This window comes from Microcebus murinus, chromosome 5, assembly GCF_040939455.1.
Source record: "Microcebus murinus isolate Inina chromosome 5, M.murinus_Inina_mat1.0, whole genome shotgun sequence".
NCBI classification, from domain to species: domain Eukaryota; kingdom Metazoa; phylum Chordata; class Mammalia; order Primates; family Cheirogaleidae; genus Microcebus; species Microcebus murinus.
In genome coordinates, this window is record NC_134108.1 from 30,914,008 (window position 1) to 30,931,912 (window position 17,905).

Below are 17,905 nucleotides of genomic sequence, written 5' to 3' on the forward strand. Positions count from 1 at the left end.
CCATGGCGTCAGCCTGGCTCACAGCAATCTCAATCTCCTGGGCTCAGCGATCCTACTGCCTCAGCCTCCCTAGTAGCTGGGACTACAGGCATGCGCCACCATGCCCGGCTAATTTTTTTTGTATATATATTTTTAGTTAGTCAATTAATTTCTTTCTATATTTTGGTAGAGACACGGGGTCTTGCTCAGGCTGGTTTTGAACTCCTGACCTCGAGCAATCCGCCCGCCTCGGCCTCCCAGAGTGCTAGGATTACAGGCATGAGCCACCTCGCCCGGCCTGTTCCAAATCTTTGTTAGGTATTTTTTCATCATTGTCAGTGAAAATTACAGTGTAAATTTTATATTAATTTATCACCTATTGATAATAAACTGAGATCTCAAATGTTTTTTGAAAAATACTTTGAGAATTATTATATTTTTTAGTGAAGAAACTTTGTATTGAATATTTCTATTCTTTGAAACGTTTTTATCTCCCTGAGATATTTAAATGGTATATGACAAGCTCCTTTGGTACCAGATTTAACTTGTAAAGATTTGAGGGAGTCTCCTGGATTCTGCATGTTTGCTCCAGGGACTTGACTATAGGACTTTTAGGCTACTTTTAGGATAGGATATTGCTGCTGAAGTCATTTACATACTCTGATGTGTTAAAACAATTGGGCTCTTTCCTCTAAGGAAAAATACAGTTAGGTTTGGTTAAAGCTATGGATATAAATTCAGGAGATCTATGTTTACTTTTCTTTTGACTCTTTGGGTGTCTTGGGGAAGTCACTTCCTCCCTTCGTTTCTATTCTCAGTTTGCAAAGTGAGAATGAAAATATTTGCTTCCTCTATTTCTAGGATTGGGCTGGTTTTACTATAGCTGATAAGTCTCTATATATTTTTTAAAGTTTGAAAATCAGTGTGAAAGTTCCTGTAAGACTTTGGAAGCATGAGTGAATGCACATTCTGAGTTAGAGTTGCTCACATTTTCCTCTGGCATCTGAAAGTTGTTCCCACGTGTTGATTTTGTCTAAGAATTAAGAGCATTGTTTCTACCCACACAGGAATGTCAGTACCATTTTTTCTTAGCTATGAATAAGGCTAACAGAATGTAGGCTCTCTTTATCACTGTTCTGATGATACAATTCTTTATCAGAAAGCAAAGTGTGTCAAGGTCTTCCTACCTTTCCTCGTGTTGAGTTCTGGTCTCAGAAGTCCGATTTGATACCTTGCTTTTGAGTGTGTTTTATTTATTTATATCTGTTTGCGCCCTCCAAAGTTGATCTTTTCAGATCTGTAGTAGTGACCCTTACTAAGCCTTCTAGTTTAAGAGTTTCAAATATCTACATACTCATAGAGGATCAGGAAGCTGTGGCACTCTATAAAATCCCATAAAATAGTGATAGATTTATATATGATTTAGAAACTGAGAAAAATTTAAATGGCATATATTATGTACAATTTAAAATTCCAATGACACAGGTCAATACGGAATGTCTCTATCCAAATCTCAGTCCCTCTATCCCTTTAGCTTAAAAAGGGCTTTAATGGATGGGGTATTCTGTTCAAAAATTAATTTTTATGTACTATGTGGGAAAAGGCTGCAATGCCATGTGAGTGGTAGAATATTTTGGTTAAGCTTGAAGAATGCAAGGGGCTCACAGGAGCAGAGAATGGCCTCATCAAGTCACTCCTTAGCTGAGCACTCTGAACTTTGTTAGGTGTGATCTCAGGCTGTCTTCTGATCTTTTACCACTGCATTTTCTGAGTCTTGCCTTGCTAGTCAAATTGGTCTTCTGACCAGGCACATCCTGAGTTGTCCATCTTTTTTTTAAGTTTGTGATCATTGTACTTTCCTCATCCACATATTCCTCCATGTCTTTTAATGTCCAACTCAAATCCTTCTCTCAGAATGTTCTTTTTTTCCTCTGAACTTGTTTGCATCATTAGTTTGATAATTAATCATGCCCTTGCCTCGTGAAAGAATCTCTTGTATTGTTGTGTTGAACAACTGCTGAACTCTTCTGCTGTTTGATTTTTCCAAGGCTTATATTGTTGCTTCACTTGGATTGTTATTAGTTCCTTAAGAAAAAGAACTTCTCTCTGCCCACAGAGATTAATGTGGGACTTTGCCTAAAGTACTTCTCATAAAAAGTAATTTTTGATGTATTTCCCTCTACTTTCTTGTGCATTTATAAAATTTTTATCTCATCTAAGATAAATGATATCATTTGCTTATTATGTTCCTAATTCTTCTCTCTATCCTTTCCATTTAGAAAAGAAAGATTTGGGTGTGTGTATGTGTGTGTGTATAATCCACTGCCTCCCTTATGATTTCTACTTCTATCCACCATTTTTTTTTTGCTTTTTAAATGTTTAGAAAAAGCAGGCTAACTTCTTGTAGAAATACTTAAAGGGCTTAACTAAGTGAAAACAAGTTATTATATTTCAACAAAAGATTGTGAAATTCTAGATGTGAGAGCAATGTGAAAGTGAATTTGATGTGCTCTTGCCCCTTTAGAAGTTCACAGGCCAAAGGGGAATGCAGACTCCTAGAAGCTAAGTATTCTTTCACTTAAATTGGAGCTGCCATCAGACTAGATTGCTTGCAGGCTGGGTGTATGCTGGGCTTGAAGAGGAGAATCTAATTAATACTGTTCCTTGCCACATTCTCTAATGTTCTCCTTGCCTCCTCTTCTCTTGAGCAAACTAAAGAATGATGTGGTTTTTATTTCTCAGTAGTCAAGAAATTCCATCACATGCTTTTTCCTCTGCCCCATTTTTGGTTTCAAAATCTGGGGATTACTGGTTTTGTCCATGTATCAATGGTATTTTAAAAGCATTAAACTTGACACTTGATTGTGGTCTAACTATGAGTAACCATCTTGAAGACAATCTCTATGGGCCCTTTTCTCATACATACTGCTTAGGCATGTCAGGTCCTTGTAATTTACCACTTAGTAAGTTTTTACTCTAATCAGAGGGTGGTAATAGAACAGGAACCAGATATTTGAATTATTTTCTGTTTTAGAATGAAATTACTTCAGGGTTGAGTAAGATTAGAAATGGTAGGAAAAGTCATTTTCAGAATAAAATTTGTACTTTAAAATTTGTTTTGACACATTTTTCTCTGAAATGCATAGACATTAAAACTTTTAAAATCCTTGTCAGGCTTCATCAAATGAGGAGATGTAATCTAATTACTCTCTCATCTAGCAAAACCCTAAGATATCTTTTGTTAAACCATGGTGTCATAATCACTCTTGTTTTCATCACAGTTTTATTTCCAGTCTCTTTTTTTCCCCTATTACTGTCTTCGGTTCTCCTTAACAGATTAAATAGTGTTACTTAGTTTTTATTTTTTCAACTGTCAGGAAATTTTGCCAATTTTCTTTTTCTTGATCCCCACCTTCACTCCCCCTATAGCTTCCAGGCATGAGAGGAGGGACAAGGATTTGAGAATCCTGCCTCTACCTGTGTGGTGTTTGATTCATGTCACAAAAGAGATGGAGCTGGGGCCATTCTTTTCTAGTTCTTCCTCAGCAGGATACACATACTCTGTGGCCCAGTAGAAATGTGAACAGAATTTATCATTAGTGGTTACAGCACTACAATATACTATGCAAACATTTGGAGCTTGTAGGGATTGAATGCAACGTAACAAAATACAGTCTATAAAAAACACTGGAATATTCCGACAAAGAATTTCTTCATGCAAGGTGGCTAATGACTAAAACAATGATAAATGATCTGCCAGATTGCTATTTTAATATTTATTTGATTATGCTCTGCAACAGAGTTACAAATCAACTCTGAACTGTTAGAAAAATTATGATTAGGAGCATTACTTTAAATTCTCGTATTCTGGAGAGGCACCTCAAGACAAAAAGCTCCATTTTATCTATTAGTCAAATGGCATCTCATAAATGTGTGCTTCATTTGCAGAATCTGCCATTTTAACCTGTTTTGAAGTTGAGCCTGATTTTATGCATCAGTCTAGTTTTTCATATGGAGAGGAAACTTAATCTGAATGTTATCATAATCCTTTTGTTATATTCATTGATAGCTCCTTCTGTATTTCTGTCAGGAGCAATTTAACCTGAATCAAATAGGAATGCTCTGATAAGCTATTCTTCTGTAGCACAGAGAGCCTGTATGAATCAAATGTCAAAATTCATTCTATGCAAATAGTTTATAGAGAATGTGCTAGCCTACAGAAGTTTGCTGCTTATGGTTTTTGAAATAAATTTTAATGGAAATGGTGCTTAGCAACTTTTTAAAAAGATACTTAAAAAAGTTTGGTGTGCTTCTCTGGCTAGAAGTTTGATACCAGCCTCTTTATTATCTAGCAATTATAGTCAACTCTCCATTTTTTAAAAGAAATTCTTCATGGACTTAAGCCAAGTCTTGCTGTTCATAGTAATAGAAAAAGTTGGACAAAAATCTTGGATTATCATTTCTTACAAATTACTTTAATGACACATTGATGATCTCCATTTAGCAGTGGTATATAATTTTTAAGAAAAATGGAAAGTTAAGGAAGTCATATTTTTACAGTATTTTATAAATTTGTCCTTAAAATATATTCATTTAAATATATCTTATATGTTCAGAAATAAATTTTTATCCCCAAATCTTTGGTTCCTACCTGTGCTGAGAAGATAAAAAAAAAGTATAAAGTACCAATTTATTTCTTAAGTTATTAATGAATTTTACTTTCAGAGTTAAGCTTTACATATAAAATAGGAATACAGGTATCTGCAGACACATTTATATACATACATACATGTATGTGAATAAAATTGATAAAGTATTGTTATGGTTTAGAAAAATTATATTAAAGTGTAGGAGTGCCCAGTTATTATAGGGCAGAGTTCATACACAAGTCTTCATTTGAGGAAAAAGGAACTTTTGGACTTTGAAGAATGATATATTTAGGAAACCCAGCAACACCTAGAGTATTACATTTTTCATTTGAAAATGGTTAAATAGTAAAATCCAAGCAGGAATTTGGGATTAAAAAAGAAGGTTTTTAAATGTGTCTTTATATGTCAAGTATAACATAATAAAATGTACTGTCAACTTTTATTCAGCGTAAGCCATACTTTACTGAGCCAGTGTTGCCATTTTTGACCCATTTTCTTTGGCTTGGCTGTGGCTGGGAATCTTCCAAAGCCAGTGTATCTTTGGAGTTCAAATAATTTGAACTCTTCACTTATGCTAAGTCATACGGAGAGGTGGGTTTTCACTCATGGAGAACAAAGCATAAAAATAAATGCACTGACTCTACCTCCTATCCTCTTTCAGTCTGCTTTCCACAATTTTGTTGGTACTGGTTCCATTCTTTCTCCTTTCCCTTGTGTGGGGAAGAATTGCATGTGTGCATGTGCACACTCTACATTGTTTTAGAATCAATTCTATAAGAAGCACGTTCATTCTGGTATCTTTAATTAGAAGTCCACTTTCTACTTGCAAAATTTGAACAATGAGCATGTTTTATTACTAAAGCAAAATGGACCCTCCCCCTGAATACAGCACATATCAAAGTTACCATGAGGCTTTCTGGATATCTTGTAAAAAGACTTTAAATTGGTATGGTAGCTTTAGTAGCATCTGTTTGGATATTGTTCATTGGTTTTTTTTTTTTTTTTTTTTCGCAGATGCGTTTCATTCGTTTTCATTTTCTTGCTTCATTATTTCCTGTAGGTATCTAGATAATCCAGCTTATTTTACATGTGTATTTAATTGGGCAGAGTGGGGGTGGGGGTCATAGGACATGAAGGGGGATGAAAATGCTATTTTTCTTAAAATATGTGTTATTCGGTATTTTGCAAATAATCGGTATAATTTATTTGTTATCTACTTGGTTTGGGTCATTATTTATTATATGTAGTTGGTAGGCTTTGTTCATGGAACATTTCTGGACCAAGCTTTGGTGATACTGTTTAGGAATAATTAGTCTTGTCTGACTGACTCCAGGATAGAGTCTGTGCCCCAAAGGGGAAAGAATGCATTCCTGTGTTAGTGTTGGGTTTCACACTGATTTATTTTCCTATTGGTACTTCTCCCCCCTAGACTTTCTTGTTACTAGTTCCGTGATGATATCCAATTATTCCTTTTTAGTATTATAATACAAAAATGTTCTATGCTTCTTGCCTGTTTTTTTCTTCCTCTAGAAGCAAAATTTCTAGTTCCTAAAATCTAGCAGATAAGCAGCTAAGTAATGAGAGGATCAGCAATTTAAGTGGGTGACTTTAGTGTGTGAATTACCTGTAGTGTCTTCTAAGAGATACTTATATTTTAAAAGGAGACATCTGTTCACTCTAAAGAATCATAAGCAGTATAATTTCACTAATAAAGCCAAAAGAGGGGGAAGAAAAAAGAATTAAGGCAGTGGAGTTGGTTAGAGGGCTCAACTCAGGCATCTTTGGGTCAGGTGGACCCGTTATATAGCCTTTTTGAGAGGCACATCTCGGTGCTGTGCTCACACAAAGCTTCATAAATTTCTTGCTTCTGAATTCCTAGTTTCTCTCTAATGCCTCACAGTTTTCCCCTTATATAGTTGAATCGATTTATGTGTATGTGTTTTAATTCATGCAAGACCTTGAAGATTCACCCAGAGTACCTCCTCCTCCCTGGTGAACAAAGACCTTGTTGTCACTTTGTCTTTTGTTTTACTTTGATTAGTCACCAACCAGGAATGAGAAACTTTTACTTGGAAAAAATGTCAAGCTGAATGGAAACACTGTTGCCTCAGATAGATCAATGTTTAAAAACTGTGATATCTCAAAATGAAGTGTGTTTTTTTTCTCAGATTGCCCATAAGTTGCTTGTCATTGAACTCAAGAATCAGAAATTCATGTGGTAAGGTTGAAGGAAACTACTGTTGCTAAGAAACTATCAGGCCCTCTCCCTTTTTATCAGATCCTGTCTCCCTCTGCTTTATCACCCCAAGAAAGTAAATGTGTAAGTGATAGGATTATTCTGCATTACCACTTGACTTCCACTTTGGCCAGTTGTTAAAAAATACTTTAAATACTCTTGGCCCTGTAGAGGTAAGAATAGTTTCATTGGGTCTGGTTTATGATCAGATAAGATCTATATTAGTCTTATGTTTTTCTACCTGATTTATTTCTCAAAGATAGATTCAAATATAGTTGTCATTAAAGATTGCCAAAGAAATTTTATGTTACTGGGTTGTATTAATTAGTCATTTTTTTAAAAAAAAGGATTTTAGGTGAAAAGTTGAGCAGTTGATATCCCATTATCTTGGCTTTTGGATCTGGGTCTTTCAAAAGTAAGAAAGGAGAATAATACTACATGGGATGTTGCCTCATCAGATTGGAAACTCAGTGCTGATGGATTTGAAGTGTGAGGACAGATAGTCTTACTCTGGGACAGGGATTCTCTTTGCTGACTTTACCTCATGGTCAGAATTTTTGGTTAAGCTTTTTAAAATACAGAAGCACAGAGGATTTTTAAGGCAGTGAAGCTGCTCTGTATAATGTGAAATACAGAGTGGGTACATGTCACTGTGCATTTGTCCAAACCTGTAGAATGTAGGACACCAAGAGTGAACCCTATTGTAAACTGTGGACTTTGGGTAATAAGGATATGTCAATGTAGGTTCATCAGTTGTGCTACTCAGTGGGGGATGTTGATAATGGGGAAGGCTATGCATGTGTGGGTGCAGAAGGTATGTGGGAAATCCATATCTTCTGTACAATTTTGCTGTGAACTTAAAACTGCTCTAAAAAATAGTCTAATAAAATTTTTAAAAATTACAGATGCCCAGGTCTCTCCTTTGTAGATTCGAATTCAGTGGTCTGATGTTGGGCTTGAGCATCTGTGTAGCCATAGCTAAGAACTGCTTTGAGAGGCCCCACATTAAGACTGCAGGAGGTCTTATTAAATGTTTATTTGACTTCACTCACTTGACAGCTGCTTCCTAACTCTAATTGGTAGCTGAATTTGTCTGGTTACAATTTGTTTTGAGTAATGCCCAGGACATAATAAAGGCTTGATAAATACCATAATTATTATCATTATATTTTAAGATCCTGATTGTATTTTTCTCAGGATCTTATCAGTTTTCTTCAATTTTTGATAAAAACACTCAATTCCTATGCTTTGCATAAATTCCCAATATTGTTCTTATATACTGTCACAAACTTTGTGGTTTGGAAAGTCCATAATATAAACACACACCACTTATATATTCACAATGACTTTATAATTTAAAGAACTTGCTTAGACTGAAAAACTGAACCTTAGGAAGTACTTTTTACAAGTAAGAAAAAGCCCACAAGATTTAAAAATAATACATTTTATCTTGAAATTTTGAATAAGCCAATCCCTGGTGTCCAAGGATTTATTGGAGAATCCTCTTGTTGGAGAGTCAGAAGAAACATTGGCTGTAACCAGCTGGGTTACAAAAATGTAGACTATCAAAGATTAATTTATTTACCCTGAAACTCTAAACTCTAGAAGTGGAAATATAGTTGGATTTTAACATAAGAAATCGCAGGCTAGTTAGCAGATGTTCGCCTAGAGCAAATGAAGATGCAGATAATTCTTCCTCATAAGCTACAATACTAGCCCATTAAACTTTTACTACCAAAGGCAAGCATTTAGAGGATGCCTGCAGGTTTGTGTTTTATGAATGGCTGAGCAACTGACACATGTTAGAACAGACAGAGGTGTTTATTGTTATCCTTTATAACTGTAAACCAAAAAATAAATGTAATTCCTTGCGTAGAATTTGTGAATATTTACATTTCATCAACAAATATGGTTTATTAACAAGCTTTAAGATTGCTCAAGGGCTTTTCTGAGGTTTTCTGCAATTTCATTCCAGAGCTTGACTTTGAGTTTATCATGGAGCCAGCATGTAGGTGAGAGGAGTGGTTGGTTTCTGGAATAGTGTCCTGCACACCTGTTTAGATATGTGTAGAGAGAAGTCTTCCAAGTGGGTTCTCCCCACTCCCCAGTTTTCTAGCTGAATTTTTCATCCTGAAACCTATTGAAAACCTGAGGTTTGCAGGAAATAAAAACTACAACTGCCTTAGAAATAAATATAGGGAATAGTTATGGATGAAAGATTAAAAGGTTAATGTTATATATCATTGAAAACTAAAAATTAGCATTTCTTTTCTTTCTTTCTCTTTTTTTTTAAAGGGCTGTGTTGTAGACTTCAATTTGTGGTTGATAGTGTGTTTTTGTTTGTTTGTTAATATTGTTGGTGGTAGGATTTCAGGTTTTATCTATCTATCTATCTATCTATCTATCTATCTATCTATCTATCTATCTATCTATCTATCTATCTATCTAGGTGCCATTTTCCTCATAGCATAACAATGAAACACATCTTGTTTAAACTTAACCAGGTTGCTTATGAGGTGAATTGTGTTCTCAGTTAAGAATTCTGAAGTATTTGAAAACCCAGCAGACTGGTGTGGAAAAATATTCTGAGTACTGAATTTAGACTTGAATGAACTGGGAAGCATTGTGCTCATGAAATTATAACATTTCAGAAAGCAAGCACCTCTCTTCTCAAGGAACTAAGTATGTATGCAGTTTTATTAAAGGTGAGCCTGTATGGGTCTAGCTACACTAGAGTTTCCTTTATGTTATTGTAGGATACAGTTTCTGGAGGGTATCCTTACAGTATCTTCTAGTCTGGTGTTTTTTTGTTTTTGTTGTAGTAGCAGCCTTTTTATTTTATTTTTAGGAGTTAAAACTACATTGAATAGTATTTTGTGTCATTCATGTCAACAACACTGCAAAATTTTCCCAATACCCTATCACAGTCCTGTGATCCTGTGGAATGGAAAAGAAATAGAGATCTTTGGTGAAGATCAGAGGTTTTCCCTTCTTCCTCCCTTCCTTTTTTTTTTTGTTGCTTAGTCTCTAAGGAATACTACGTAAGAAAAATTTCTTCTTATCATTCTTTTTAGTGATTTGTAAGAAACCTACATGTTTACATAAATCTGATAATGTCTCTCTTTATACATATGTACGTATATAAAAATTGTCCTGATTAATGAAAATTAAGTTGGAAAAAGTTTTTTTTCAGCTATTCAAAAAAGAAAAATATGTGATATATGTGTGTGTATAAATGTCTTTTATATATACTTATATATGTATGTGTTTGTATATTTTATGTATAATACATATCTTTTTTCAGTAGTTGAAAAAACTTTTTCAAAGTTAATTCTTATTAATGATCAGGGAAATTTTTCCTAAAAACCTTCCTTTATTATAAATGACTCATTTACTATTGGAATTACATTTTTGAACACACACAAAATCATTGGCCAGGGTTTCTTTTTGCTGGGTTTTGAAGGAACTTTGGGACAGAAGTGTCTTGACAGCTCCCTCAGATAGGTAGGAAAAGAATTATCTGATAAATCATGACCTTGGACTATTTAAGACACTTTTCTCTTCTGTATGGTTTTATTTGATTTCTTCCACCCCCATAACAATGTATCAATTGTTGTGTTTGCTCTGTACATACCTTTCTTTCGTTGGCCTTTTATATTTGCATAGTGTAGTTTAGAGGTAGTGCAAAATACATAGCTCTAGGACTGTAATGTATGGATTGCATTGTGCACTTCCCGTCACCATCTCCTCGGCACACAATAACTGCAGTGTGGAGGGACCTACATGGAGACAGTGATGGTGTTTTATAAAACGCCAGTGGTGTGTGGCATTGACTGCAATCTGCCTGGTAAGCATTTGCACAAATTCCTCCAAGTTGAGAGGCCTCCAGAAATGTCATGTTTTGGCCTCAGTAATGAATGCCACAAATAACAGCACCGGCATGGGGGACTTTGCTCAGCATCTCAGATTTCCAGCCTGCCTTTCTTCAGCTGGGTCTGCAGTAGATTTCATTGCCTTTTTTTTCTTTTTAAAAGAAAGTTTCCAAAAGCTAGTCTTCCAGTTTTTTGAATAATATATTTTAAACCTAACCTATCTGAATTGTCTTGTTTTGTCTATCTTGTTTAGATGTCTTTAATATATCATGTAGCCTTTTTTTTTTTTTAATAAGTCTGATAGCTGGAAAGTAGACTGAAGTACTTTTTTTTGTTTAAGTTTTCAACTCATTGATTTTATATTGGTGGTCAGTGGTGTAAGTAAGTTTAGGGAGAGGCAGACAGGGCAAAAAATAGATTATTAAGCTTGTTGGCATTTAATATAGAAAGTAAGATTTCTTATGAAGTGTACTTGGCAAGTTTTAAAGTTTTATGAAAAGTTGGATGGTTTTTATTGTTTAATGAACTTGGTGCTACATTATCAGGATAGAGTTTGACGCAGATTGTACTTTATAAAGATTCTACTGTAAGAATAGTTACAAAGCAAAGGCATGCTTCAGATAGTAAGAAGAAATGACAGTGAAAGTGATGTCTTAGTGAAGGAATGTGCAAAGACTCTGAGAACAACCCTCCCTACCTTCCTTGTCCTTCCTGCATAGAGATGGGACATGGCCTGTGCTTAAGAGAAAAGGACAGATTGGCTTTTCCGCTTATATCATTCCTCTAGTTCCCAAAAAGTATTTGGAAATGCCCTAATTTACTAAGGAAGAGTTTAAGTACAGTGTAGAATTGTGAAAGTATGGGTCTTTGCTGGTCTTTTCCCAAAATCTGGTTGGCAGCATGTGTTTGGTTTAATATCTATGAGTTCGTGATGTGTGAGCTAGATTCAGTAGATTGTGTAAGACTGCAAGTCAGAAGGCCTGAATTCTAGATTTAATTCTGCCAACTTTTTGGTTGGCGTTGTGGCATGGAGCCATTCCATTCAACAGTATCTTTTGGCTTGTTAGTTAGCTAATTACCCAGTGAGGTGCTATTGTAGGAAGCACTCAGATAAGACATACTTTTTCTTAACTCACTCTCAGAAAGTAATAAATGTTAAAGGAAGTAGAATATAAGAGAAGTGCCATAGATGCAAAATGAAGTTCTTGAAGGAGAAAGATGCAATATTCAAAGATTGGAATAGGCTTCATAGGCAAGGAGAATTTGGAGATTTGTCTGGGAATAGAAGTGGAGTTTTTATACTTGGACATAAATCAAGGTAAAAAAGGAAATTTAGAATATGTCATAGTAAGCCAGTACTTCTCTCTATCTGGGACAATACCCCCAAATTGCTATAATAACTAATGAACTACTTCCGCATACTAGTATATTAGGTGTAAGTTATAATACAAAATATCTGTGTGTTTTACTTGGTTAACAAATGTATTTTTGTAGTCCTTTCATGCAATAGAATTCTTGTCTATAAAAAAAGCAAAACAATGAAAATAGAAAATTGCCTTCTTGGATAGAAGTATAGAATACTAATGTTTATGGATATCACAATTAAGAATTTAATTCTTTAAAAAGAAATCCAGAAAATCATACTGAAAAATTAGATCAATTAAACTCTCTATAACCTTAGTTTCCTCATTTGTGAAATAAGGAGGTTGGATTAAATAACTGAAAGCTTTTAAATCATATTTAAAATCAATTATTTTTAGAGCAGCTCCTGTGATTTCAGCTGCCTTTAATGAATCCATATAAAATGCCAAACATTTTATTAAGTACTTTAAATACGCTTCATTTAATTCTCTTATTGCCAATATAAGGTGGATATTTTTATTTTAACAAGAGGAAACTGAGGCATAGAGAAGTTAAGTAACTTGCATGGTTATAAAGCTGTAGGGCTGGAGGTCAAACTCAGGACACTGATTCTACTGTAGTACCTTTATTCCACAGTGTTAAGCATTGATTATTCTCCAGAAAGATGATACTAGAATCTGGGAGTGGAGGAGGAACAGTTTCAACTCACATGCCCCCGTACATCTGTATGTACTACCATTATGAGTTATGCCTTGGTTCCTCACCCCAGAATGAGGATTATTATTTATGGAGTGTGCTGTGAACAGTGTGAAGGCAAAAAAAGAATTTGTGAGCCACTGGATGGTATGGCTGTCAGAGCATGCTCAAGCAAGTTTGATTACAAATTAGTGTTAGATTAATCAAATGTAGTAACTTGGAACATTAATGTGTGTTTCCTGATATCTGATACTTTTTAAAATATAAGAAGAAATATGTTGCCTATTTTGTTTGCCTTTTTGAATTAGCTTCCAAAAGCAGATCACTGTTTACGTTTTAGTTTTAGGAGTAACTTCTCTGGGTTTTCTGTTACATTTGTCTTTCCTCACTTCTTTTTATTCCCTAGCTCATGTTTCTTTCCCTTTTGTTTTGATGGCTTTATTATAGCTATTTTTTAAAAATGCATATTAAACCTTTTTAAATGTTAATGAAAATGAATAATTAGTGGAATAAGATGATTATAGATTAACTTAATTTTATTTACTTTGCTAGGTAAAGATAGACCACCTCATTTTATGCTTCATGTCTGTGAAGTTCTTTCACATTTTCCATCTCTCGTTCTTTCTTGGCTACATTTCACATCTATCTTCCAGTTCACTGATTTTCTCTTCAGCTGTGTTATACTCTGTCCATTTAGGTTATAATTTGGTTATTATAGTTTTAAATTCTAGGTGTTCTGTTGGATTCTTTTCAAAATCCACTTTTTGATAGTCATTTCCTTTGAGATATTTTAAAATATTTGTTTCTTTAAACAAAGAAAACATACTTATTTTGTGTTCTGTACTTGTTAATTTTATTATCTGCAGTCTCTGAAGATCTGATTCTGATACTGTGTCTATCTCTCAACAATGGTGGCTCGTTTCCTTGTTCATTTTATGATTTTCTATTATATTTGTTGGGATTTTTGTCTATGGGAATTATTTGCTTCTGCTACGCAGTTGGGTCCATCTAGTCTTGGACCAGTTTAAACTGAATTCTCTTTTGGCATTTTTTAATCAAATAGATAATGCTAATACCAGTCTCCAAATCTGCATCAGGGCCAGATAGTGATACAGAATAAATATCCTTTATCCAAAATGATTGGGACCACAAGTGTTTTGGATTTCTGATTTTTGGAGATTTTGGAATATTTGCCTTATTGAGCACCCCAAATGCAAAATTTTGAAATCCGAAATACTCCAATGAACATTTCCCTTGAGACATGTTGGTGATTAAACAATTTCAGATTTTGGAAAATTTCAAGTTTCAGATTTTCAGATTACTTTGTCTACTTTATTTCTTGAGGTATGGTCTGTAGAATTTTGCTGTGGAATGAGTTAGAGAATGTTGTACTAAAAAAGACAGCGAGGGGCTGCACGTTCTCCCCCAAGCTTGATCTGGTGCCCTGGATCCATTTCTGTCAGTTCAGTTGGTCATCAGACCCCAACAGCCAAAATGGTGGAGCAGACTGAGAGCAAGTGTTCTTTTCAGGAAGCCTTGGCTGCTGCCAGAGATAAACTTGAAGTAGACGACTGCTTAGCCATGTAGTGTGGGCCTTGCAAAACGATCAAGCCTTTCTTTCATTCCCTCTCTGAAAAGCATTACAATGTTGAAGTAGATGTGAATAACTATCAGGATGTTGCTTCAGAATGTGAAGTTAAATGCATGCCAACCTTCTAGTTTTTTTAAAAAAGGACAAAAGGTAGATGAATTTTCCGAAGCTAGTCAGGAAAAGATTGAAGCCACCATTAATGAATTAGTCTAATCAGGTTTTCTGAAAATATAACCAGCCATTGGCTATTTAAAATTTGTAACTTTTTAATTTATAAAAACTGTTAAGTATGGAGACTGTATACCCAACTGCCATCTGATTATAAGTAACAATAAAATATCAGTTCTCCCCTTGAAAAAAAAGATAGTGGGCTCTAGCCTAATAATTTTGGGAAACATCAGGTTGAATGATGGGAAACAGGGTTTTTTCACTGCAGAACTTCTCATGATATCTAATATAAAATTTGAGTTTTGATGCTCAGTAGTTGTATGCAGTCAGCTGAATTTTTCTTGTCCCACCACTCTACTTCCCTTTTTGGGGATGTGCAGCATATATGTGGAACATCTCATGGGACCAGTAGAACATGCTTTGGCAGATAGAGGTAGACTTCCTGATACTCTTGGCTTCTGCTTACTGCCTTCTCACTGTTTCTCCCTCTGTGTTTGTGCCACTCTACTCCACGGGTGTGTGTGTGTGTGTGTGTGTGTGTGTGTGTGTCTGTCTGTCTGTCTGTCTTGTATTTCAGCTCCTAAAAGGAAGATGTGATTGTATCTGATAATTCTTATCCCCAGAGTACAACATTGTCATTGAATAGAGCTGCTGTATCAGGCCGTCTCATAGGCAGTTGGTCAGTATTCTTTGGATCAGGTACCTTGTTATGTCCAGACTGGTAGATACATAATGGTGTCTTTTTTTTTTTTTTTTTTTTTGGCTTCCTACATATTTTCTGTTGCTGCCAGTCGAATATAAATTTCCTGAGACGATATATGACTTATTCATTTCCCCATTGTCTTAACATAGGAATTGATACATATTAGATACTGGGTCAATACATTAATACATTGAGTCTTTTAGCTTGACAAGCCCTTGACAAGTCAACTGAGAATGGGACAGGGTAGCCAGCAGTCATATTTCATGCTTGTCCATTATGGATGGTTTCATTTCTTCATCTAACTGTATCCTTCAGTATCTTTTGAATGGAAATTGACTCTGTCAGGGTCTATAAACCTCAAAATGAAAAGTAAGTTCTTTTGAGTATCTGTTTTCTCTCCTTCAAAAAATCATTTCCTCTTCTGAGATTCACTTCAGATATCATATTCTTGGTGAAGCTGTGGTTTCTCTCATGCGCAGTTACTCATTCCATTCTTGGTGTTCCCTTAGCACTTTGTACATACTAAATATCATCTTTCAACACGTGCCTCATGGTGGTGTTATCTTTTCATTTTTCCTGCCCGATTTTGAGTTCATCAAAAATGGAGATGCTGTATAGAAGCTTAAGTGATATGTGTGTGCATTCAGGATCTGATCAAGCATTTAAAATATCTATTTCTTGGAGATGGCAGGAGAGAATAGTAGAGAAGCAATTTGAGCATGTAGATGTTTTGGTGTTTATTAGCTGTGGGAGTGAAAGAGCAGCTGGCATCAGAATTTAGCAATGGTTGATTGAGGCACTTTGGTACCCTGACCTATCCTATATCTCACTGGGTTAGTTTGATTCTCATGTTGAGCTGTGAAGGTAGCTATTATCCCCATTTATAGATAGGGAGCCTAGTTGATTTCCCTGTTGTCACACTTGTCCAGTAATAGTAAATGCTTACAAAATGTCAAATGATGGAGGAACTGGGTCTGCCTTCAGCCCCCATGCTGGTACCTGTTATACAGCCAGCATACTAACACCAAAGTGTGACTGTGAGCTTCATGGATGTTTCCTCTTAATATTTGGGGGGAATTCTGTCCATGAGAACATGTTTCTATTTTTGAAGTGGAAATCAGTGAGAAAGTATGATTTATTAATAAAAATTGACTTAAAGCCAGTGTTAGATGTTTTCTCTTTGAACTGAGGTGTGTATTTATAGATATCAGTTGTCTTAAATATTGTTTTTAATTTCAAATAGCATCATAATCAATTGTCATATATTATAACTGATTTAGTACTTACCATACCCTTTGTAATAGGTTCTATTATCCTCATTTCACACATGTACAAACTAAGGCAAACAAAAGTTAAGTGTCTTGCACACAGCTTGTGAGTAATGGAAATTTATTTAGAACCTTGGTATTTGGCATACAGGGTACCCAATATTCTCATAAGCTACACTGTGTATACCTTTAATATATAGACATACAAGCACATTTGTATCTTAAATGTATTAATACTTAGTAATTTAATTGGATATTAAATCCTGATTGTGAATCCATGGTGATATATATACCATATTGCTTATTATAGTGAAATAATATATCTGTGGGTTTCTTCTCCCCTTTACAATTTGATGCAATTTTATTCTGTTTAGAAATGTTGCTATAAAAGACTTAATATGTACCAGATTATTCTCCTCAAGATATACGTGTGAGGAACAATAATTTTCACATAGTGGATGAACTAACAATTACACAATTTTGATAGAATTCATTTTGAGTTTGGAAAAGTCTGATAGCTTGTTCTTTTTTCACTAGCAGTCTAGTGGTGGCTCATATCAGTGCATCTGGAGAGGAGGCGTGTGTCTGACCTGACCTCACAGTTGGGGTGTCCCAGGGGTATGCATCTTAATTGGAAATGAGTCACCACTTTGATTATGTTTTGCCATTAATTGAACAATGAGCTTTTCTTCTATGGCTGTCAAAAGGCTTTTACATCTCTGTTCACAGAAGCTTCTTAAATGAAAAAAAAAAATCTATTCAAGGCAACAATATGTTAAATCCTTAGAGGCAGTTGACTTATTGTCCAGTTCTATTATCTTGTATTTTAAAAATGTATCCCAAAGAATGAATACCATAGCGTTCTCTAGAGAATTGTAAATAAAAGTATAGCTTGTATTGAAAAAAATTCCATTCTATAGTCATCATGAAACAAAAATCAAACATCAGACTAAAAAATGATGGGATAAATTATGTTAGGATATGTTGAATAATTTCAGTTATTCAATACTGAATGATTTCCCCTGGGAGTATACCTTGTAGATATGTTATGAAACACTGAAGCAGTCTGAACATATTTTTGTACTATTTTTAAAATAAGTATATGAACTACTAGCATTTTGCCTTTTTATTACTTTATATATTTACATAGAATATAAATAAAGCAGAGGGCATTTGACTATGATTTCATTTTAGATTTTATGCTTTGTGTGTGTGTGTGTGAAGTGCAAGGACTAACATGAAAAAGATTATGAAACATTTTCATATTAGAAAAGAAATATTTTATGGTAATTTACAGTAAATCATGTATCTGATATGCTGTCCTTTACTTACAGTATTTATGGAATCTTTAGTGCTTGAAAAGTAAAAAATTTTTTTTTCC

General features: G+C 34.8%; 1 protein-coding gene and 1 pseudogene across 24 annotated transcripts in view; both read left to right on the forward strand.

The window, feature by feature from the left end:
* The window catches only part of EPB41L2 (erythrocyte membrane protein band 4.1 like 2), a 202,950-nt gene that overhangs the window by 104,275 nt on the left and 80,770 nt on the right, over positions 1–17,905 (forward strand). The window lies entirely within an intron of this gene.
* LOC105855544 (thioredoxin pseudogene) lies at positions 10,208–17,905 on the forward strand (annotated as a pseudogene).